Source organism: Talpa europaea, assembly GCF_964194135.1.
Source record: "Talpa europaea genome assembly, chromosome: 14".
Lineage (NCBI taxonomy): Eukaryota > Metazoa > Chordata > Mammalia > Eulipotyphla > Talpidae > Talpa > Talpa europaea.
The window spans coordinates 74,446,789-74,470,709 of NC_140082.1; the positions used below are offsets into that span (position 1 = coordinate 74,446,789).

Below are 23,921 nucleotides of genomic sequence, written 5' to 3' on the forward strand. Positions count from 1 at the left end.
CTAAAACCAGAACCTCAGATGGATGAATAACAACGAAAGAAGACCAAAAAAAAAAGTTATTAAAAGAATAAATAAAATCAAAGGAAAGACAAACATAATGGCAAATACAGATGCTAACATATCAATATTAACTCTAAATGTAAATGGACTAAACTCTTCAATAAAAAGACACAGAGTTGAAGCCTGGATTAAGAAACAAAACCCAACTTTTTGCTGTCTCCAGGGAACACATTTAGCTACAAAAGATAAAAATAGACTCAAAGTTAAAGGATGGAAAACAATCCTACAAGCAAATGGGCCAAAAAAGAAAGCAGGAACAGCTATACTTATATCAGATAAAACAGACTTCAAACTCAAAAAAATAAAAAGAGACCCCAATGGTCACTACATTATGATTAAGGGGACAATACTTCAAGAAGAAATAACGCTCATTAACATATACTCACCAAACGAAAGAGCACCAAAATATATCAGACATCTGTTGTCCTCTCTGAAAACAGACATCAGAGAAAACACATACGTAGTGGGAGAATTCAACACACCACTATCAACAATGGATAGATCAACAAGACAAAAAATAAGTAAAGAAACTAAAGATCTAAATAAGGACCTAGAGCATTTGGGCTTAACAGACATCTATAGAACACTAAACCCAAAAAAAAACGGAGTACACATTTTTCTCAAGCGCACGGATCATTCTCCAGGATCGATCACATACTGGGGCACAAGACAAACATCAACAGATACACCAAGATTGAAATCATACCAACCATCTTTTCTGACCACGAAGGCATCAAACTAGAAATAAATCATAAAAAGAAGGCAAGGAACTATCCTACCTCATGGAGATTAAAAGCCACACTACTGGAAGACCACTGGGCTAACGAGGAGATCAAAGAAGAAATTAAAAAATTCTTTGAATTGAATGACAAGGAGGACACCAATATCCTAAATGTATGGGATGCAGCAAAAGCAGTATAAGAGGAAAATATATAGCAATAGAAGCTCACATCAAAAAACAAGAAAGAACTCAAAGAAACAACCTAATCTCGAAGCTCAAAGATCTAGAAAAAGAACAACAAAAAAACCCCAAAACCAGTAGAAGAAAAGTAATAATAAAAACCAAAGCAGAAATAAATGAAATTGAAACTAAAAAAACAATCCAAAAGATCAATGAAACCAAGAGCTGGTTCTTTGAAAAAATCAATAAAATAGACAAACCCCTAGCCAAGCTCACAAAGGAAAAAAGGGAGAAAGCACAAATACACAGGATCATAAATGAAAGAGGAGAAATCACAACGGACACAGCAGAAATCAAAAGAATATTCAGTAACTACTATGAACAGTTATATGGAAACAAGTTCAACAATCTAGAGGAGATGGACAAATTCCTACAACTCTACAATCACCCAAAGCTAGATAATGAAGAAATAGAACACCTAAACAGACCAATTACAAGCAGCGGAATTGAAATGGTAATCAAAAACCTCCCCAAAAACAAAAGCCCAGGACCTGATGGATTTACAAATGAATTCTACCAAACATTCAGAGACGAATTAGTGCCTATCCTTCACAAACTCTTCCAAAAAATTGAGAAGGAAGGGACAATACCAAACACGTTCTATGAAGCCAATATTACACTAATACCAAAACCGAATAAGGACAACACAAAAAAGGAAAAATACAGGCCAATCTCCCTAATGAACACTGATGCAAAAATCCTCAATAAAATTTTAGCTATCAGAATCCAACAATGTATCCATAAGATAATTCACCACGACCAAGTTGGATTCATTCCAGGGGCACAAGGATGGTTTAACATCCGAAACTCAATCAACGTTATCCAACACATCAACAATATAAAAACCATATGATAATATCAACAGATGCTGAGAAAGCTTTCGACAAAGTGCAACAACCATTCATGATAAAAGCCCTTGAAATTCTTGGGATACAAGGAACATACCTCAACATCATAAAGGCCATCTATGACAAGCCAACAGCCAGTATCATTCTTAATGGTGAAAAGCTGAAAGCAATTCCATTAAGATCTGGAACAAGACAAGGATGTCCACTCTCACCACTGCTTTTCAATATAATACTGGAAGTCCTAGCCAGAGCAATAAGACAAGAGAAAGACATCCAAGGAATCCAAATAGGAAAAGAAGAAGTCAAACTATCACTATTTGCAGATGATATGATAATATACATAGAGAACCCCAAAATCTCCACAGAAAAACGAATTCAACTCATCAATCAATTCAGTAAAGTGGCAGGATACAAAATCAACACGCAAAAGTCAGTAGCCTTCCTATACACAAACAATAAATCTGAAGAAGAAGAAATCAAAAAAACCACCCCTTTTATTTTGGAAACAAAAAAAATCAAATATTTGGGAATAAATCTAACAAAAGAGGTAAAGGACCTATACAAAGAAAACTATAAAACACTGTTAAATAGAAGAAGACACAAAGAAATGGGAAGACATCCCCTGCTCATGGATTGGAAGAATAAACATTATTAAAATGGCCATCCTACCAAAAGCAATATACAGATTCAATGCTATTCCAATCAAAATCTCAATGGCATTCTTCAAAGAAATAGAACAATTATTGATGAAATTCATATGGAATCACCAAAAACCCCGAATAGCCAAAGCTCTACTGAAAAAAAAAAGAAGGAAATGGAGGCATCACACTCCCAGACTTCAAACTATACTACAAAGCCATAATCATCAAAACTGCATGGTATTGGAACAAGAACAGATATACAGACCAATGGAATCGAATAGAAACTCCAGAAATAAACCCACAGATTTATGGTCAACTAATCTTTGACAAAGGAGCAAAGACTATGCATTGGAGCAAAGAAAGTTTGTTCAATAAATGGTGCTGTGAGAACTGGGTCGCTACATGCAAAAGAATGAAGCTTGACCACTACCTCACACCATACACAAAAATCAACTCAAAATGGATTAAAGAACTAGACATAAGACCTGAAACCATAAAATACATAGAAGGAAATATTGGCAAAACACTACGGGATTTGCACATCAAAGACATCTTTACAGACACATCACCCAAAGCAGTGATAGTGAGGACAAAGATAAACAGCTGGGACTACATCAAATTAAAGAGCTTCTGCACAGCAAAAGAGACAATAACAAAAACAAAGAGAAACCCCACCAACTGGGAGAATATTTTTGCACCCAACACTAATGATAAAGGACTAATCACAAAAATCTGCAAAGAGCTGATGAGACTCAGCAACAACAAAGAAAATAATCCAGTCAAAAAATGGGCAGAAGAGCTAAAAAGAAACTTCTCTGAAGAGGAGATGCAAATGGCCAACAGACATATGAAAAAAAGTTCAACATCACTTGTCATCACGGAAATGCAAATCAAAACTACCATGAGATACCATCTCACACCAGTGAGAATGGCACATATTAAAAAAACTAGCAACAACAAATGTTGGCGAGGTTGTGGAGAAAAAGGAACTCTTCTGCACTGTTGGTGGGAGTGCAAACTGGTCCAACCACTATGCAGAGCTGTGTGGAGATTTCCTGACCTACTAAACATAGAGCTTCCATATGATCCAGCAATTCCACTCCTAGGTATTTACCCAAAGGACACAGAAACATCAATTCCAAAGAGCACCGGCACCCATATGTTTATAGCAGCACTGTTTACAATAGCTAAGCTTTGGAAACAGCCCAAATGCCCAAAAATAGATGACTGGATCAAGAAGATGTGGTACATATATACCATGGAATATTACTCAGCATTCAAAAAAAGATAAACACAATTTGCAGCAACATGGATGGCGCTGGAAGGGATCATGCTCAGCAAAATAAGCCAAAAAGAAAAAAAAAAATACCGGATGGTCTCACTCATAGCAGGAATCTAGAAAACTTAAGGGACCAGGAAAAGAATCTAAGAAAGTGAAAATCAAAATCAACAAAAAAACTATAACCAGAGACACTTTTTTGGGGGTGGGGGTCGGGAGGGGAAGGATTGGGGTCAGAAGGGGTGTTTGCAATTGTATGGGGGAATATAAAAATAAAATTTAATATTAAAAAAAAATGAACAATGATGTCTAAATTAAAAAAAAATATATTCTCACCAAGAAAAAAGGGCAGAAGTGTTGCCAACCACCCTTCTGTAACCCACTTCCTTCTTCTAATGGAGGGCATTCTTTGAATCTGTTCTCCCTACAGTGTTTGAAATGGCTAACAAAGGACATGGTTTTAGTGGCTCCTCCTTGTGTGTGACGTCATTGCGGATCCCTGACCTGCCTCTAGAGATGGTCTGGACAGGAAGAGTGTGTTTAGGGCATCATCCATGCAGAGTTTGGAGAATGAGACCCTTAGCAGTCAGATGCCCTTTGAGAAAATCTTGAACTTGAGAAGTCTCAAAACCTTTTCCTTTTCAAAGAAATAATTTATCCTTTCCAATTCTATATAATAAGAGAGATCAAATTATTATTTTCTATTGGTAAAAAAATAAAATAGTTTTAAACCTACAATTACCAGGAATATCACTTCCTTTTTTTACAGCATTAGGTAATACTTATTTTTATTATCTGTATCTGTTTATCTATAAATAAAATATATATCCATTATCCTTTAAGTCTGATTTAGGTATCAAATTTAACTGATAAAGAAAATCCAAACAGATCAATTACTAGCAAGGAGATTGAATCAGTAATCAAACCCCTACCAAAAAACAAAAGTCCAGTACCCGATGGCTTCAGTGGTTAATTCTTTTTTTTTTTTCAGATATATTTATATATACAAGAACAGTGGTACAGACCAGATGCATGGAAAGATGAGAGGATTTACCAGAGACTGAGTGGGGAGCAGAACAGGCAGACGACCAAAACACACTGCTGAGGGGAGCAGCTGGCGAGGCAGGAGAGGTCTGCTTCGCCATGTGGGATTCTCCCGGGCCGGCTAGGATCGAACCTGCGCTGCTGAGGCTGCGGACGTCTTAACATTGTGGCGCTCAACTGCCCGTGCCACCCAGAAGGACCCAAAAGTGGTTAATTCTTCAAAATTAAATAAAAAAAAATAGATAGCCACTTCAGTTCATCCAAATATACGATTAAGAAAGTGCATAGAAAATTTCCAGTATGGAAATTAAGTAATAATAATTTGAACCTTTACATAGTAATGCATATAGGAAGTACAGTACACATAACATCCCAAGTTTATCAACTATCCTTAATAGAGCGTTTTTACCAGACTGTGTTGGGGCAGTCAAGAATTCTATCATTGGGCACTGATTTTTTAGTGGATATTCCAACAAATCTTAAAAAAATGGTTAAGAATACTGAAATAAAACTGGGCCATGAATAGCCCCCAATACCATGACAAAAAACATAATTTTAAAACATGTCCTGAAGATGTATGTGTTAGCTGCAGATAAAACAGACACTCCTATTATTGTTGACAGTGCACTTTGTAACACTGTGTAACCTAGCAAAAACAATGCCTCAATTGCTTTTTGGTTTGCTGAGGGTTTAGAACTGGAAACAAATGCATATGAAATATGTGCACAAAAATCAAAAGAAAACCCTATACAAATCACAAGATTCATCATGGATACGGAATCAAGGTTGACATGCCAGTATCCAATGAAACCTGTTATTCCTACAATCACAGACCCAATAGAAAAAGTGACCCACAAGGATCACAATGGGTGGGGAGTTAGCAATAAAGAAACAATGAACATAGCTACAGATGCAAAAATGACACTTCGAATAGTGTTTTCTAAGATGGCAGAATATTGATCAAAATAGATAAAAGCTGGTTATACACCATTAGGGAAATCTCACACCTTTTGGCAAAACTTTGTAATTGGAATAACATGTTCTTCTTACTGCGTGAAGATGAAACACCCGTGGTGTGAATGAAGGCCCAGGAAGAAGTAATCTCATGTGATGATGAAATGTTAACATCATATGTAAAAATTGGAATATGCACTAAAAAACAAGGAATGTTGTTTATAAAACTACCTCTGTCATTTACAGCTAAGATGATGGCTTCCATATACTGTATATATGCTTGTAACCAAAACAGATTTTGAATGACAATAGTCACTGTTTTCAAATGTGGTCAGACATTTGCCCAATGTTTGCCTAGTGTCTTTATCCCAGTAGTCAACTGCTTCAGTCATGATAACCATCACTATGGGACCATAATCTGAAAAATGCTCTTCATGGATGTTAAAATAGGGTCTGATATAAGAATTGTTACTTGCCATATATCGAAGGTCTAAACCTTCCTGCACTAGGAAACAGCCATGCATAATGAATGCGATATACTGAAGGTATAAAACCACTATCACAAACTTGGACTTAGTGTTTGTGAGAAAGGGGCCAAAATAATCTCTAAAGAACAAGTTCATTGGGTGGATGCTTGATTCTTCATCAGTTCGAAGAGAACTAAATGGGAAGCAGCAGCATCTTATCAGTGAGGAAGAATTTTGGTCTGGGTTACCCTCTGACTTTTGCAGCCTGCACAGACAGGCCAATTCTCTCCTACCATCTAGGGCCATAAAGGCACCAAAACATGGGATGTTATAAAAATAACAGAAGAGCAAGGTTGTTCCTGTGTAAATGCAAAAGTACTGCACGGACTTAAAGGAGGTCATTACCCCTGTAAAGAAGGCCAGGACATTTGTGAGAGTGGTGATGGTGATGGACACCGCCACGTGGGAGTAGACGTCAGACATTCGCTTTTGTACGCTGTCCAGGATGTTGGTCTTCTGTCAGGCAGAAATCATGATAAGCATGTCATCAACGCCAACACCTGTTAAAAAAAATCTTAATGCATATTCATATCCATTTGCTGCAGGAGGCCTTGTTGCTCCAGCCAGATAGGTTACTGACAAGCAGCAAAGGAAAAGGGCCTGACACCGTGGGGCTGAAGATCTGGCATCCCTTTGCTTTTTGTTCTTGGTCGTAGAGAGAAAAAAATTATCAAAAAGTATATTAGGCAATAAATTATATGTATCACCATACTGTAAGTAAATAGCACGAAAAATTGTTTAGAAATTAGTTGTTGGGCAGTTTGGCTCACTTGACAATGGGAGATGGTTTGTTGAACATGCCTGACAAGCATTACAATACAATAATTATATTGGGTCCTTCTTTTGCCTTCCCTTGAAGTTTCTTGGGAAAGTTTTTAAATAAAGCTATTTGAGTTAAGGAGTTTCTAGGTAAAGGAAGTTCTGATAGCTGAGTAGAAACCAACCCCTGCTGTGAAGGCCATTGAGAATAAGAAAAGTCTTTTTTTTTGCTTAGGCTTTAGCTGATAGGGATGTACTGGCGGCTATCAATTGTCTTAGGTTATTGTTTACCTGAAACAATGAATTTTAGTGTAAGACTTAGTTTTTTATTAACCTTGAAGGTTACCTTCTTGCTGAGAGCACGTAGCGGACAAAAGCCCATAGAAAAAGAGATGCATTAATTGTTTCTGCTCTGTTTCTATGCACTTGATAATATAATCTCAATGCTTGCAAAAAAATGTATAAATAAAGAACCTGCTGAGCCTCTCAGCAGAAGATACTAACACCTCAGCAAGTGTCGGTGTCTTCTCATTCCCTTCCCCTCAGTCCCTAAGTTTCAGATCATTCGTATTTGCCTAGGCCGTCTCATCCTTTCAGGAACCCTGACACGACATTTTGCCAGATGCTGGTCCCCGGCATCCATTAAAGTGTAAATAGCACAATTCAAAAGGTTTCCCCCTTTTTCTCTTTTGAATTAAGCAACATTGTTTTACATCCTTGTTGAGTTTTTGACAGTCTAGGATTTTTCCACTCAGGGGTGGCCACCTTCGCTCTCCCAGCACCAACGCACCTGTGGTCCTCCACCAGAGTCCTTGTGCTCTCTTCCCTGTCCCTCTTGCCACCCTTCCCCTCCTCCCCCTGCTTCCTGGCTGTCTCAGCTCTAGGGAAGCTCTCAAGAGTTGCTTTGAAAGTTTGTCTTTGACCCTTTGTCTAGTTTCCCTATATTCCACATCTAAGTGAAATGATCCTTTGTCCCTTAAGGTCTTATTCTTTGTCCCTTCAGGTTTTATTTATATCACACAATCTGTGCTGAGGTATCACTTTCCTTGGTTGTCTCTGAGTCCACAACAGAGCACACTCCTCCCTCTGTCATAAGCTTGTGGTTTGCACGGATTCCTATTATTTCCACACAGCACAGTATACTCCTCCTTTCCAATTATGGTGCCTCAGTGTTAAGATCAGGAAACCTGGTGGATGCGTGTTAGTTCAAGCAGGATTAGCAATCTGTTTCTGATTCCACTAGATCACTTGAGAGACCTTTTTCTCTCATAAACCATTTCACAGAAATGCACAAACACTTTCAGCCAACATTCTGTTACTGAACCTATCTGACCACCAACAGCATCAGTCTATCATTGTGGTATGAGTTGAGAGGCACAGCGTCATATACAGGCATGTGCACACTAGTTTTCCTGCTAGTCTGTTTCTTGGTGGGAATATAGAGGTTTGCTATGTTTGAATTCACCAATCTCTTGTGGACAGGGGAGATGGTTTTCAATTAGTTTTCAAATCTGAATCACACAGAAATGAACATACTTACTCTACTTTTTGGAGCATTTTTTGAATTATTAGGACATTCCTAGATGTACAATGGAGAGGTGAAAGACATGCACCTTGAATCCCCTTTTAAGCCTTTTGATTTGATAGAAATATTGGACTAAGAAAAGTATGAGCCAATTGACAGTCTTCTCTGAGCAATAGAAGACAGTGTTCATTACATACAACCACCCCAAAAGTTTCAGTCTTGCAATACTTATTAATCTAATAAGAAAACAAGGCATCTCAGTTTTGGTTTAATTTGCATCCCTTGATTGAGATGCCATATATTTGTCCCCCTTACATTTTCAGTGACTTGTATTTTCCGTTTTCGGTGTTGTGTGTGTGTGAGAGAGAGAAAGAGAGAGAGAGGGTGGGGGGAGAGAGAGAGAACTGCCTGCTCATGTCATTGTCTTTACTTTTGCATTTGGGGTCCTTATTTTTTCCAGTTCTGAAGACACAATTTAATGTTTGTCTTCATTTCTGACACCTTATTTTGGATCTGTAGTCATCTAAGCACAGTTCTTTTACTTAATCTATCATAAACTCTCTGTTATCTACTTTCTCCCCAATACCCTCATAGTGTAGCCTCTTATTTGCTTTACTCATCTAGTATTAGAAATGGTGAATTTGCAACTATTGGCACAAATGACACCCCTACGTATAACATGAGTCCAAAGCCACTCACCACTGCCAAAGTAACAGAAATCACTCCAATGACTGCAGTAAACATTTTGTTTCGTATGCAGCTAAACCTGTAAATAGGGAGGAAAAATGATGTATTTTTAGCAGCAGCTGCCATACTTAAATCCCATCAATTCATGACATTCTTGATTTGGACCTGTTCTGAAATCTCTTCTGCAATCATTCTACACCTGTCTCCTGGAGACCTTTAATTCCCATGCACTATCCCAGACCAACTTCACCAATTGAAAGAGGGAAAATAAAAGTTGACATTTTGTGTTTTTTACTTAACTATCTACTTATGCATCTGGCCAAGCACTAATTCCCTGATGGTGTTTCAGAACCACATACATGTACTAGAGCACAGCAGATGATTAATTCCACTCTAGTGTTCAAGGAGTTGTGTGTGAATACAACACAACACTAAAGGGCAGGCAGCTGTAGTTGAGAAAGTACCCACATCCAATTATCTTTGCACTCATTTCCTGATTCCAACTAGCTATAACACCAACCTAAGGGGTTCCTGTACAACAGAGATAGTATGTGGTTAATAAAATGCATGAAAGCATCCTGTTAAAACAGTTTCAAGATTCTCCTTTAATGATGAAGTGGGTTCTAGAAAAGTTGCTATTAATTGCAAAAAAAAAAAAATGTTTTGAAATGTACTGTTTTTTTGGATCAACACAAGACTTTTCTGTTTCTCTGTTGGACCACCAGAAATGGGAATGTAGAGAGAGCATTTGAAAGCATGTATGCAGTACTTTGCCTCCACAATAACCACATTACGTTTTAAAATATTGACAACAACCTGTGGCTTTATATTTTAATTTTTTTTTTAAATTTTTTTTTAATTTTTTTTTAATAGAGGCATGTTTTATTTATTTATTTGTTTTTTTTGTTTTGTTTTGTTTATACATGCACTGGGTACAGTCAGAAGCGTGGGAGGGTGAGAGAATTCACCAGAGCCAGAGCGGGGAGCAGAGCAGGCAGAAGGACCGAAGTACACTGCTGAGGGGAGCAGCGGGCGGCAGGAGAGGTCTGCGCGCCATGTGGGACCCTCCTCTGGTGGCCGGGGAGCAGCCGGGGATCGAACCGGCGCCGCAGAGGCCGCGGGTAGCTTCGCAACCCAGCGCTCAACCGCTGCGCCACCGGGGAGGCCCCTTTATATTTTAATTTTATGTGAACAGTTTTAAAACAATAATTGATAAAAGTCTCTCTGGACTTCTATAGGAAAAAGAAACTAAGTTTGAAGACTAGGAGAGACAACTAAGGAAATGGAGGTACTGGTTCCAAAACAGAATGTGACTAAAAGACTTTTTCAGACCATATTCACATAGCAAAACTTTCTTCTTATTAAATGGTTTCTGCACCATTGATGTGTTCCACTTTTTCTCAAACTGCTGGTGCCTTGAGTTAAATTTAGGGTCCAAACGCACACACACAAATTTCAGAACTAAAGTAATTCGCTTGGGTTACAATAAATTTGAACATAATGAATATTTTCCTTTTGCAATAATTCTTGAAAACAGTATTTATAAATGTTTATGATAAGACCATAACAAGGATGAAGTTCAGATGCAAAAAGATTAGCGAGAGCTACACAGGACATGTTTAGTCTCAATCCCTTTCACAAGATTCTCATTTTTATGTAAATTTTTAGACACTGAGGTAGGAAGGTAAATTGTTGGCCACAGTGACTCTACTTTGACTAGTTGTGCTGAGGTTCTCTAAGCAACTATTAATTGTAAGTGAAGGAAAGATATGAAAATGGACACTGTAAGAGACTTATGAATGTGATTGCAGATATTCTAGAACCCTACAAAAAACTTGATAGAAGCAGTTTATCAAAATGTTTAGAGAATGATCAAACTTTAGATTTCCTAAGACCCCGGATCAACAGATCTTGATTCAGTAGGTTTACAATGATGCTGCAGAATCATTGTACCTAAAATTTTTTCACACGATTCCAATGGTCAGTCAAATTGAGGCAGCGCTGGTAGCAAAATGGCCTATTTTCTGAATATTCTAATAACTTGACAGCATCGGGCTGAATTGGAAATGATTACACTTTGAAAACTGTATGTTTGGGGAGGAGGCCACATCTTTCTAAAAGATAATGATGTCTATTAAACACAAGAACAATTAAAGTGTGTTTGAGAAGAGAAAGATTTCCCAGATTTTATCAGAAGTTGATCTAATAGTTGGCATAATAAGTTTTATCATTTCTAAAATGCCAAATTTGAAATAGTCTACAAACTTAATATACCACTACTTGCCATAGAATGGTGTTCAATTTGGCAATACTCTCTTGGGAAAGTCTTACTGTTGTCCAGATGATTTCATTCCAAGCCAAAAAATATGGAATGCTCAAATGTGTTGAATCCCTGAGCTAAACAAACATAAGATACTCGTATTGATAACAGAGAGAGGGAGGGCGAGATGTCAGAAGAATCTACAAAAGCACTAGCAGGTAAATCAGTTACATATATTCAAGTCCAAGGAAGGCAAGTATTAGGACTATACTCAGCACTTGTGCTAACAAAATTTCCTGCTCCTTTTCCTCTTTGTGCCTGCTCCAACCCAGGAAGTAGTCTTGCAGTATGGAAAGGAGGAAGGCATACTAGACAAATACTATGAGAAACACCGTCTTAAATATGCTCAGAATGCTAAAGGAGAACACTGACAGGGAACACGGTATATGAATGAAATAATAATATACATAGAAAAACTTCAGAGGAACATAACAAATTCTGGAGCTGAAAAGCTAAAAAGCCAACCAACAAACACGCACACAACACAAAAAAGTGAATCTTAGAGATGCTGTCCAGATTTAGCATTGTGCTGGAATTACTCGCCAGAGCAATTAGACAAGGAATAGAATAAAAAGAATCCTTTCAGCTGGAAAGGAAGAAAAGTAACCTGTTTCACAGATTACATAATCACAGATATGAAAATTCCAAAGCATTCACAAGAAAACTACTAGATACAAGAAATTCAACAAAGCTACAAGATACAAGAACAACTTATAAAAATCAGCTGTGTTTCTATTTATGTGCAAAAGGGAATTGCAAAGGAAATTAAGAAAGCAATTCTATTTAATTAGCATCTATAAGAAGAAAATACTTAAGAGTACATTTGACCAAGAGGTAAAAGATGTGTACACTGAAAAGTATATACACTGGTGAAAGAAACTAAAGAAAACCTAATTTAATGGAAAGACATCCTTACTTGATGTGCAGGATTAATATTGTTAAAATGTCAATCACCTAGCAATCTACTAATTCAACTCAATTTCTATTGAATTTGCAATTTCCTTCTTTCTTTTTCAGAAATGGAAGAGCCAACCCTCAAATTCACTTGAAATTGCAAGGAGCCCAGGATATCCAAAACAATCTTGACAAAGAAGAAAAAGTTGAAGGAATGACATTTCCAGATTTCAAAAATTGCAAAGAGATACTGTAATGAAAACAATGTGGTATAAGCATGCAAATAAACATACAGAATGACAGAATAGAATTGGGAGTCCAGAAATAATCCATAAATATTGCCAGTTGATTGACAAGTGTAGTAAGTCTAACAAACTGGAAAGGTCTCTTCAATAAACGGTTTTTGGAAAACTGGATCTTCACATAAACAAGGATGATGCTGGGACCTTACTAAATACCATAAACAGAACTGAAAAAGATGTTGATCAATAATCTAAATAAAACAGTTAACACCATAAAACTTGTAGAGGGAAACACAGGGTCAATATGCATGACCTTGACTTGTGAATGGAGACTTAGATATAATACCAAAAATACAAGTACCAAAAAAAAAAAAATAGATATGTTGGATTTCATCAAAAAATAAAAAAAAAAGTGTTAATCATTACAGGCCATTCTCAAGAAAGTGAAGAGACAGTCTATGTAAAGGGAGAAAATATCAGCTAGTCATATAGCTGATAAAGGGCTTAATAACTGAAATATGCAAAGTGCTAAGGAAAAATTCGAGTCAACAACAAAAGGTCAAACAACCCAATTATAAGAAGGGCAAAGGACTTGGATAGACATTTCTCCAAAGAGGATATACAAGAGGCCGATAAACAATTGAAAAGACAATCAAAGTGATCACATATTTACAGAAATGCGAATCACCACAATGAGATACCACTTGACACCAACTAAGACAGGTAATATCAATAAAAGGGAAAAGAATGAGTGTTGGTTTATAGGGAGACTGTGGAAAAACTGGAACCCCTATCTACTGCTGGTGGGATCGGAAATGGTGTAGACTCTGGAAAACAGTGTGATGGTTCTTCAAATAGCTGACTATGGAATTCTCATGCAACCCACCAATTCCACTTGTAAATGATTCTCTTAACATGAGCACAGCATGTTCCTTGCAGTGTTACGATTGTCAAGAAAAGGAAATATTCCAAGTGCCCACAAAAGACCGTGGGTAACCAAATTGTGGAGCACACATACAATGGAGCACAGAGCCATGGAGTGGAATGAAGTTGTCACATGTGCACAAGGACAAACCCTGGAAACATTATGATTAGTGAAATAAGACAGTCACAAAAAATGTATGATTCCATTGACATGAAAATCTAAGAAAGGCAAATTCATAGAAAGAATAGAGTCAAGGTTAATCAGGACTGGAGGAGAGAAGGGCAGCAGGAGCCACTGCTCACTGGTCACAGAGTTCCTCTTTCGGGTTATGAAAGATATTTGGAAACAGTCACGACAGTACGCAGCCAAGGGGATGTGGTCGATGCCACTGACCTGTACAATTAAATGGTTAGAATGGCATGTGTTATGTTAAATATCTTACAACAAATATTTTTAAGTTTAAAAACTAATAAAAGTTTTTTACCTGTAGCATGACATGATTGCAAACCACTGTCCTAGCAGTCGCCTCAAATTCCAGTTCACTAGAAAGTGATGTAAAGTAGACCACCTGTCGTAAAAGTACACGCAGGTAAATAACTTTTAATTCCAATATTTGTGTATGAGTGACAAGATCTATCAAAATATTATAGTTTATTGATTGAAACATGTTACAGTTTGGTAAAAGATTAAAATATGTAAATTATGATTTTAGAATAAAGGTAATAAAATTTTTTCTCCACCAATCCATGCCATGCTTTCTAAGATTTCTTTCAAAAATCCAATGTTGGGCCTCCCATGGTGGCACAGCGGTTGAATGATGGGCTGTGAAGCTGTCTGCAGCCTCTGCAGTGCCTGTTAGATCCCAGGCCAGCGGCGAGGGTCCCAACTGATGGCGACAGACCTCTCCTGCCACACCCACTGCTCCCCTCAGCAGTCTACTTCGCCAGTCTGCCTGTTCTGTTCTGCGCTCTGGCTCTGGTGAATTCTCTCACACTCCCACACATCTGACTGTGCCCAGTGCTTGTATAAATAAATAAATATATTTTTTTTAAATAAGCCAATGTTTGACATTCCTGAGTATACAAATTATCAATTTTCTCTAATACCGTGTCATCATTAATAACTGACAAAATTTTGGCTTTCTCTAAATGACCAGTAGGTTGCTATCTTTTGCTATTTAAGTACAAAGTATAATTTCAGCAAGGCCTGGTATCCAAAGCCTTTTCCCAGCCGGTGTCTCTCACCAGGCCTGGCCAAAAGTATTAGCAGGTTTGCTCATCATCAGAGGTGCATGGCAGGATGCTAGAAAATACTTGAGAAATCTGAGTTAGCTGTGTTTTTCAAAAACACCAGGGACTTCAGCTTAAAGGTTTGTTTTTTATTCCAGTGACACCAAGCAAGTTTTTGTGGGCTCCAGAAACAGCACAGACGTGAAGTGAGAGAATTCTGACTAGAAAACCCAAAGGAACCCTGAAGATGAATGTCTGCCCTGAACATGCCCACCCCTGGGTTGTAGAATGAGTGTTTTCCACTAGAATGAAACCCAGTATCTAGAGTGGCGGCTTCCCTTGGTGTCCGTTGAAGAAAGCTGGCTTAAGCATCAAAGAGAGTGCAGCAGAGCCGGTTTTAAGTCAAGGCTTCCAGCAAGTAGCCAGGCGTGGACACATCCCTGGACAGGTCTTATCCCTCCCACCTTTTCCTCCCTCTAAACCCAGCCCAGGGCACCTGGATGTTCTTCAAGGCCAGTCACTTTTCAATGGCATGAATTTGGTCCGGGAACTTGAGCAGCCACTTCTGGCTGCCCGCACTGTCCTTGGGGTCCGCGGTCTTCAGTTAGTACTGCAGCCGCATGGCCTTGGCTTGCAGGAGTAAGCGGCTTGTCCCCGTGCCGGGTCCTAGGACAGTCCCTCCCAAGAGGCCGGCCAATAGAGGGGAGCAGCAGAGGTGTTGTAAATAGGGAAGGTGATGCTTTTCAGGTCCATGTTGTTATTCTGCCAGATGAACAGGAGTGCGTTGGAGGGCATGCAGGTGCTCTGGTACCTGGCACACACCTGAGGGTAGAGGACCCGGGTTCCATCTCCCCAGAGCGCGGTCAGCGTCTGCACCGCCTCGTCCAGTTGACTCATTTCTGAGAAGATGATTTGATCCAGCAGATTGGCAGTGTTGGAAACCACCAGAATGGAGGCGAAGTTGACCTCGGCGCTGGACTGCAATGGGGAGAAGAGAGGTGACTCGTTGGTGGAGAAATGTGCCTGCACGAAGTGCCGCTTGGCTTTGGCCGGGCTGCCCGAAGGGGTGTCCTGCTCCTCCAGGCTCTCTTCTGTCTCACTGGGCAGGTTAATCCACCCGGTGCCCAGGACAGCTGTCAACGCCAGGGGAGCCTGCAGGAAGAGCCAGGGGTGCTAGCCCGCAGCCAGACCCATCCTCTGGAAGCCCCGGGCAAGGGGCTGCTCCAGGCAGTTGGTGTGGCAGCGGGGCCTCCCAGGGGGTGGCTGCTGCCCCTGGGCTTCTGGGACCAGTGAATCCCCTCTCAGACGGCTGTCGGGGTGGGTCTGAGGAAGGCCCCGAAGCCCAGCTAACGTCGGGCTCCTGCCCCTCACTGGACTCCAGGACCTGCTCTGGCTGCCCTGTGGGGGCAGGGAGCTGCTGGGGCCCAGTTGCCGCCTCAGGATCTGCTCTGCTCTCAGACTCTGGCTCGGACCAGTCCTCCTGCTCTGGCCTCCCATAACCCAGAGAAGTAAAGGAGACAGTTTGCAACAATGTAACAACTGCAGGACCCCATCAGGCAGGGCTATCCCAATAGTGGGAGGGCAGAAAACCCTGAAAAACCATTTACCTACAGAGGAATTTGGCTTTCTTACAATTCCTAAGAAATAAGATCAGGCAGATTTTTCTATGGGTTTACCTGCTATGTTTGATCGCTTCTCGGCCTTTTGGCTAAGATCAAGTGTAGTACCTGCTATGTTTGATTTGTGTAACTCTTTCGAATCGGCTGCAGAGCTGGAGATCACAGCAAGTATTAGCTGAGACATGATGGCATGCAAATGACATGTCATCGGGTCAGATTGCTTCTTAGGTTTCTTCCTTTCGACTGACAAAACGCCCTGACCTTTCATCTGAGTATGGGAATACACTTTTCCAGAGAAGGATCCTCCATACTTTAGAAAATACCGTCTCTATGAGAACATTGTTGCAGGAATTGGGATATTAAAAACATAGTTTAGAACTTAACATTTTATCTAGTCTGCTTCTTAGGCATAAGCAGTCTAGATCCAATCAAGCAGACAAATCATAACAGAGTGCTCAGTCACCTGCTATCCTTACCTTTATCAGTAGGTAGTTACATTCTCCTGTTCCCCATTTGCCCTCAACCGGGGACACTGTACATGTGCACTGCATATTCTCTGTCCCCATCTCCTTCTTTTTAGCCCCACTCTCTCAGGTTAGCTAGAGCTAGTTTGGTGGTGGGAAAAAGGGATATTAAAAAGGGCTTTTAAATTTGTGTGTTAGTAAGTAATGTGATTATTTGTTTCCTACATTTGACCATAAGCTCTTCAGAGACAAGAACTGTAGCTTATTCATTCCTGCATTTGTTACCCATTGGAGATTCAATTTTATTCAAAGTGGGTGAGAATACAGCAGTGGCAGCAAAGAAAGGAACTTCCAAATGACTAATATGTAGCTGCTTATTCTCACTACTCAGATGGCCCTCCTGGCCTTTCTGTACTGCAGTTTTATTTAATTAAGATGTGGTAGACACATTAACTTAAATGGATTCTGTACTAAGTAGATCCTGTAGGATTTTTTTTTCAGATGCCTTTATGCTAAATGAGATAGGAGGTATCTTTTTGTATCTTCTTATGAGCCCTTTTTCATTTCTTCTTTCTTCCTTGTTAGGAATTAAAGCAGTAGAGTTGTTCCAATTTGTGTAATAAGCTGCCCCTAGGCATTATGAACTCCTCATAGTTTTCTTTTTCTGGGTTAAATTCGTAGGAGTTGCACCAGACGTTGAGAAGGGGCTCTAAAGCTGAAACATGAATAATTCAGAAAGAAACTGAAGTCAGGATTAATAGCACTAACAGCAAGAACTGATCATGAATATAATATGTGGGGGAAAACATTGATAAGTTGCGTATCAATATCATGGTAGTGTGGTCAACTCTTAACATCAATGGCCTCCATTGAATCTTGACTGTCAGTATTTGTGACATTCCGTGGTCCCTTTCCTTAATGACTCTGGGTTTGGCTAACTTGGTCAAATGAGACATTAGTAAGATTGACACATCAGAGGATTGACAAGTTTTTGTGCATTTGGAACTTGTTGGCTCTGAAACAAGAGAAAACAGGGTCCTGCTGAATTGGGATCAGGTTCATAGCACTCATAGTAAAATTTTTAAAGTAGTTACTTTAACCTTGACCTTAAATTCCTTTTTATATAACAAACTGAATTTCCCATTTTCTGTAATAGAGTGATACCCAGAAAGAAATAGCAGAAAACAAACTGGAGATTGCTTAAGGGAAAGAAAAATAGAGATTTCATTAATGGAAGTATTAGAAAAGGAGAAAGGAGATATTGAAGGTTGTACTCAGCACACAAAAAGTAAAACAAGCAAACGAGATCTGAAATATTGATGAGATAGGACTTTAAAAGGGGGAAATAATTTAATATTTAATTAGGTCAGAGAGTGACAATAATCTGAAAAAAATATCAGAGAAAATAGTAGTAATGCTCCCAAATGGGAACCAAGTGCAGAAGGTAAATGAATAGTTGGAGTTCTCTTGAAGCATAGAAGAGCTAGTCAGTGGTTACAAAAAAAATCAATGGATTTTTCTATTTCTGTTTATTTTTATTTCTCCATATGTATACATGTTCCACTCACCCTCTGCCAAATCACTCATGGCAATACCCCCTTGGCTTATCTATACTGGCCTCCTTCTCACTCCCCCCACCCCGTTTCCTCTGTAATCATTAAATTGTTTCACTGAGTTTAAGATCTATTCCTGCTGTATTTTGTCTGAGTGTTTTTTGGTTATTCATGCTTCTCAGATGAGTGAAACCATCGAATAGCTATCTTTCACATTCTGATTTGTTTCACTTAACATAATTACATTGAGGATCATCCATTTTGTCCCCAAAGCCACTATTTCATCTTTTTTCATATCTGTATAGTATTCCACAGATGTTTAAGCCAAGATTGTGGACCATTTGTTTAGACTACTTCATGCATTAGTAAGTGCATTTCGAGAGATAAAGTTACATATAGATTCATGTTTTACCTGAGCTCTAATGGACCAAGAATTTGTAGAGTTAAATCTTCTCCAATAAGAAGCACACAGAAGAGAAACCTTAGAAAGGAACCGAGAAGGAAAAACTGATGAACGTATGGCTGAGGCAAGGATCCTGAGAAGGAATTTGGATAAGTTTATGTAAGTTAGTAAGGTGAAGATGGACAAGACTTAATTAAACAATGAATGGTTTGATAATTCAGAACTTAATATTTCTGGCCTCAAAACAAACACATAGGTCTTTGTTTAAAAAAAAAAAAAACATATCTGATCCCCAAATTAAGTTAAAGCAATGGAAGGAGAGAGCTCAGTCCTAAAAATCATGGCTGGCTTATAGATTTTTCCAAGATGTAGGGGTCAAGACATGATTTGTAAAACTAAGGGAACCTTCTGGAAAGGAGTAGGGGAATGAATTATATGGGATTGACAGGGCGGTATTTGCCATGGATCTCCAGCATTGAAAATGACATGACATTTCATTGAAGTGAAGTTACTTAGGGTATGAAAAGTCCCAAGACTGATTAGTGGCCACCTTTTGGGGGAAGAAACATTGCAGATTCTTTGGTCCTTCCAGGCATCAAAGGGCCACAATTTCTATTATAGAAGATATTATATAAGGGAGGAATAACCTGTTTCAGAAAAGACAGTTAAATTTCTTCTGTGAAATAGCTGGGTTTAGTGACTTTAAGAGATGGGCATTTTTAGCATTCTGTTTAATTTCTTCAATAGCAGAGGGTGAATCAGGTTTTTAATTGTTCTCCAGGAAACATGATACTTTGTATTTTTCTAAATATGTGTTTATGCCATTTCTTTTAGAATTATTAACATTTTCATGTGTTTGGAAAGATTTTTATAAAATCTGTTATTCATTTATACTTTTGATCCTTTTTTCCATTCATAACATTAATTGTGCCTATTCTCTTTCTTTCTTTACATAGGTTTTCAAAGCTCTATCTATGACACCTTTAAAAGAACCAGGTTTTGATTATATTTTTAAATCTGTTTTAAAATTCTTTTAGCACTCTGTTTCTTTCATTTCTACCTATGCCTTTACTTCCTTCTTCCAGCTTTCTTCTTTTTCTGACTTGTTGGGTTGACAGTTTCTTATTTTCCAATATGTGCACTTAAAACTATTAACATTTACTGAATGTTGGGCTAGGTACTCCCCAGGTTTGATGGGTAGTGTTCTAATTATAAATTTTAAAAAAATCAAGTAATTTCCTTACCTTTTAAATCATGAATTATTAAAAGTGGGATTTTTTCCAAATCTATTTGGTTTACATGGTTCATATATTATGTATATTATTGTTATATTGCCAGAGAACGTTCAGTATAATATTGATTCTTTTCTATTTAATGAGGTGTATTTTCTGGATATATGGTTTTTTTTAAGATTTATTTAGTTACACAAGAGCTGGCGTACAGGCCAGAGGCATGGGAGGGTGAGACAATTCACCAGAGACAGAGTGGGGTGCAGAACAGGCAGATCTACCGAAATACACTGCTGAGGGGAGCAGGGGATGAGACAGGAGAGGTCTGCCGTGCCAAGTGGCTATCTCCCTGGCGGGCCTGGAATTGAACCCTCACTGCAGAGGCTGTGGACAGCTTCATAGCTCTGCACTCAACTCCCTGGGCCACTGGGGAGGCCAATATATGGTTATTTGTGTAAATGTTTTTGTATATGAAAATAATAGTTATTGTGTTGAGTGTAAGATTCTTTATTCCTAAGTACATTGCACATTTGTGTATCATAATAATTTTATCTGATTTTCTTACCTGATTCTGAGCAGGAAAGATGTACCTCCTACCATAAGTCTGAATTTGCCAACTTAACCTTGTAATTCTGTTTGTTTTCTTTAAATATAGAAGCTATTTTGGTTACAATCCTGCTTATAAGTTTGCTTTGTTTACAAGCTTGCTCCTTTTATATATATATATCAGATATCTCTTTGCCTCATTAAATATTTGATACTTAAAAATATCACTACCTTATCTTGATTTATTATTTTTTGTTGTAATTTTGTTATGTCTACATTTAAACTTTGGTGTTCATTTGTTTTAGATATGTCTTTTATTAGTGACATACAAGATTTTAAAACACCTAATCTGAAAATTTGTCTCATAATAGGTGTGTTCAACCCATTTGAACTTCTATATCACATATTTTCGGATTTATTTCTATTATACTATTTTGTGTTTTCTGTGTTATCTTGTTTTATCCTTTTACATAGCTGTGTTACGTGCACATTGTAAACCTAAGTGGAACATTTTAGATTTTTTTCTAACATTGCTTTTGCATAAATTATTATATAAATTATTACCTTATCATGAGAAATAGAACAAGCAGGTCTGGTTTTCTTTTATCGATTAATATTCTTTATACATAGTAAACTTATGCGTCAGATTTTACATTTTTAATTTCTTTATTGCTGTGATTCTACATATTTGAGGATATGAATATCTGATTTTAAAAAAAGCATGTGATCTTTCCCCAGGCAAAATGTTTGTGTTTGCTTGTCAAGGTTGGGCTTGTTTTTAGGAGTCTATGGCTCCTCTGGAGTTCAGTCTTGATTTAATGGTTTGGTGAGGGGAGATCAGAGCAAATCCCGTGATATTTATGCTGCCAATAACACAAATGACACAGCAATATGATTTAACATTTGTTTTTTTCTTTACATGTTCACTGTGTGGAATTTGCACGTGTGATATGAATTGTGATAAGGGAGGATGTGTAAACTTTATTTTTTTTAAGATTTTATTCTTTATACAAGAACTGGGGTACACGCCAGAGGCACGGGAGGGTAAGAGAATTCATCAGAGTCAGAGTGGGGAGAAGAACAGGCAGACGACCTAAAACACTGTTGAGGGGAGCTAGGGCAAAACAGGAGAGGTCTGCTGCACCATGTGTGACTCTCCCTGGCCGGCTGGGAATCGAACCTGCGCTATAGAGGCTGCTGACAGACACACAATGCTGTGCTCAAGCTACTGCACCACCATGGAGGCCCGGATTTGTAAACTTTAACACAAGACAAAAAGAAATATGGGGCCAGAAAAATTGCTTACTTACATTGCTGATAATCAAGCCTCATCCAGAGCAAAACAGGAAGCCACGTTGTATCATTTGTACCTGGACCTCTAGTCCTTTCATGGATTATTTGGAGGTAACATTGTGCACTGGTTAGGGCTCTGTGGTCTGGCCCCTGCATTCATGTCGCAGCTTGGCAGTGTCTGAGGTTTGTAACCTTGGGCAAGTTAAATGGGGATATTAGAATATCTGCCTGTAAGGAACTTAAGAAAGCGCTGGCACTTTCTAAGAACTTAGTAAATGTTCACTAAATGACAAAATGACTATGGCAATATTTATATTTATTTATTTTTTAAAGATTTATTCATTTATTTATACAAACACTGGGTACTGTGAGAGCACGGGAGGGTGAGAGTATTCACCAGAGCCACAGCAAGGAACGGAACAGGCAGAAGGACCGAAGCACACTGCTGAGGGGAGCAGCGGCGGCAGGAGAGGTCTGCGCACCATGTGGAACCCATACCCAGCGGCCGGGCATTGAACTGGTGCTGCAGAGGCCACGGGTAGCTTCGCAGCCCAGAGCTCAACCTCTGCGCCACCAGGGGAGGCCCTACAATATTTATAATTAGAACGGTTGTTTTAGTTAAAAGAAGCCTTTCTGACTTTATTTTTCAGCCAGCAAAAGTGAACTCATTAAGACAGTTTCTTAGACTTTTTGTACGTTGTCCTAAGCATGTTTCCACCTGGACAATCCCTGGGAAGGACGGAGTGGGATGGGCTAGTTCTCAACATAGAACCATGCCATAGCAACTGCTTAGAATGCAGACTATCTGCAGTGCTTTCCAAGCAGATTGAAATTGTGAAGCATTCTGCATTTCCTTTCCATGATTTGTGGTGTAGATCTGGGGTCATTCGATACAGCTCTTCGTTTTGACTCTTTGGAGAACTTTTGTGGGAAACACCACTAAAGCTGTGATAAGGGGGAGATTTCAGAAGACTGGTTGTAATTTTAGAAAGGAGATACTTAGAAATAAATGATACATTTTTACACAAATCGATTAAAAAAATTGAAAAAAAAACTTTAAAAACATTAGACTGAAGGTCCGGATGTGATAACATTCAGGCACTAATTTGGTGCCTGAATAATTTAAACAACATATGGTAGCACTTATAAAAATGTATAGGTAAATGATCAAAATTAATTAATTAGACATTTATATTTCTGTCACATGCTTGCAAGGATGTCTCCTTATTCTCTGGGATCAATGGTCCTTTTGGTGACACACCAGGGACCAGATGGTAAACATTAGCTACTATTTGCCATACTTGTCAAAATTGTTTTGCAATCATTACTCTTATAATACAACATAGTCCCAAAGTATAAAAACCAGTACTAAGTCACAGTAAAGAAAATAGTCATAATAAATTGAAGCATTGATGTGAAATGAAAACTAAGCTAGATTTTAAAATGAAAGTAAATGTGAATCGTATTTTAAGCTGATTAGAAATTATAAATTAAAAGCTATACAAAGATAAAATGATAGTGATTTGATTTTTACTTTCCTCTGCTCTTTGCATAACATTTAGATGTATTTTTAGCATCTAAAAAGCTCAAGCTATATCTTACACTTCACAAGTCATCACTTAAAAACTGGTAACAGTTTGTCATCAACAAATAAGAAATGTGTTAATGAATTTTCATTTGTTAACTAAAGAATATTCTGAAGCACTTGATTTGATTTTATCATTGTTACCAATTCAGCTAAGGCTTTTTTTTAATATTTTACCAATTTTTTTTTTTGGAAATTTCTTTCTTTTTTTTTAAATTTATTTATTTATATAAGCACCGGGTACAGTCAGAAATGTGGAAAGGTGAGAGAATTCACCAGAACCAGAGCAGGGACCAGAACAGGCAGACTGACAAAGTACACTGCTGAGGGGAGC

General features: G+C 38.4%; 2 pseudogenes across 2 annotated transcripts in view; one reads left to right on the plus strand and one right to left on the minus strand.

Moving 5' to 3' along the window:
* LOC311184220 (patched domain-containing protein 3-like) overlaps positions 1-23,921 on the plus strand; it is a 78,005-nt pseudogene that overhangs the window by 6,694 nt on the left and 47,390 nt on the right. The gene's annotated exons all lie outside the window — the stretch shown is intronic.
* On the minus strand, positions 5,239-16,698 carry LOC311183604 (patched domain-containing protein 3-like; annotated as a pseudogene). The gene is made up of 4 exons: positions 16,572-16,698; positions 15,707-16,028; positions 9,219-9,364; positions 5,239-6,814 (listed from the first exon to the last, which is right to left on the minus strand). The product of its transcript is annotated as a patched domain-containing protein 3-like (transcript).